The 1,447-nt window shown below is 36.6% G+C and overlaps 1 non-coding gene and 1 pseudogene across 1 annotated transcript; both read left to right on the forward strand.

The window, feature by feature from the left end:
* The first annotated feature begins 743 nt into the window (after positions 1-743).
* On the forward strand, positions 744-913 carry LOC128247437 (U2 spliceosomal RNA; annotated as a pseudogene).
* Positions 914-1,226: 313 nt separating this feature from the next.
* LOC128247433 (U2 spliceosomal RNA) lies at positions 1,227-1,424 on the forward strand. The gene has a single exon (XR_008263820.1). It is a non-coding gene; the product is annotated as a U2 spliceosomal RNA (small nuclear RNA).
* The last annotated feature ends 23 nt before the right edge of the window (positions 1,425-1,447 follow it).

Below are 1,447 nucleotides of genomic sequence, written 5' to 3' on the forward strand. Positions count from 1 at the left end.
ATTAACGCGCAAGTGGCTGAGAACTCCACAGACACGTGTACCCTTAACGTAGGTCTCGGGGATATTCAGCGTGACACAGTGTGACAAGGCTGACCCTTTGAACCACAGGCACAACAGAAACGGGATGTAAGAGTGAGAGAAAGTTGTGGTGAAAGAGTACAGCAGGGTTCGCAACCATCCCCTGCCGGAGCCTCGTGGAGCTTTAGGTGTTTTCGCTCAATAAACACTCACAACGCCCTGTCTGGGAATCGAAACCGCGATCCTATGACCGCGAGTCCGCTGCCCTAACCACTGGGCCATTGCGCCTCCACTTTTCCCATTATAATCAATACAGAATACACTAATATAGCCCAACAATCTGGCGGTGCGCAAACTGTTTTGCTCGAATTAGTTACATTCACGCTTCAGAATACACAAGTAAAGCAGCTAACATTTGAAGATTATCGTATCGATAAAATTATCAGTAACAATTAAATCAAAAACAATTCTACTAATGATAAAGCTACTTACACAATATTTCACACAATTCATTTTATAATCAACGTTATAGGCTGGTGAATACAGCGAAGCTTTTACCTTAAACGAACTGCATGTTACACAAATTTCAATATTACTGCACAATAAGCTGCGGAACGTCTACAAAACAAAAGCCTTTGATTCCAGTTTAAAATCGTTACACAATTGCGGACACTATTTATCCTTCAATAGCGAAACGAATTTTACATCGCTTGAGTAATAGACTAATCGCTTCTCAGCCTTTTGACCAAAATCGAAGTATTGTATCTGCTCCTATCACTTTAATATTTGATATGTTCCTAATATGGAGCCTTCAATATTAAACTGATTTTTCTTTTTTGTTCTTCGGCGAAGATTTACTTTACTTCGGCTGACCTGATATAGTAGTATATGCACAATTTCAAACACTTTACACTTACTCATTTCAAGATTAATAAAATAACTAATAAGCACACAAAAATTCATAGAATGCCTGCAACTACCTTTAAAATTAACACTTATCTAATAGTGATTAATTTATTACACTAGATTTGACAGAATTCATTCTAAAATCAAAGCTATTACTCATATGTACAGCGAAGCGTCTAACTTGTACTTATTGAGAGTCATACAAATTTCACAATGTCTTTACAATATAATCTTCGATGGACATCTACAAGATAAAAGCAGGAAAAAATTAATTACAAGTATAAACCCATCTAACTCGTTTAATCGCTTCTCAACCTTTTTGGCTAAGATCAAAATGTAGTATTTGTTCTTATTGGCTTAATATCTGATATGATCCTTTTATGAGACCATCGATATTAAACTAATTTTTTAAATATTTGCGGCTAAGATTTTGGAGCTTGCTCGACCCCTGTCTGGGACTAACCTAGTATTGCAGTATGTTTAGGTGCGTGTGTGTGTGTGTACATATATATACATATATATA

The sequence above is a fragment of the Octopus bimaculoides genome, chromosome 3 (genome assembly GCF_001194135.2).
Source record: "Octopus bimaculoides isolate UCB-OBI-ISO-001 chromosome 3, ASM119413v2, whole genome shotgun sequence".
Lineage (NCBI taxonomy): Eukaryota > Metazoa > Mollusca > Cephalopoda > Octopoda > Octopodidae > Octopus > Octopus bimaculoides.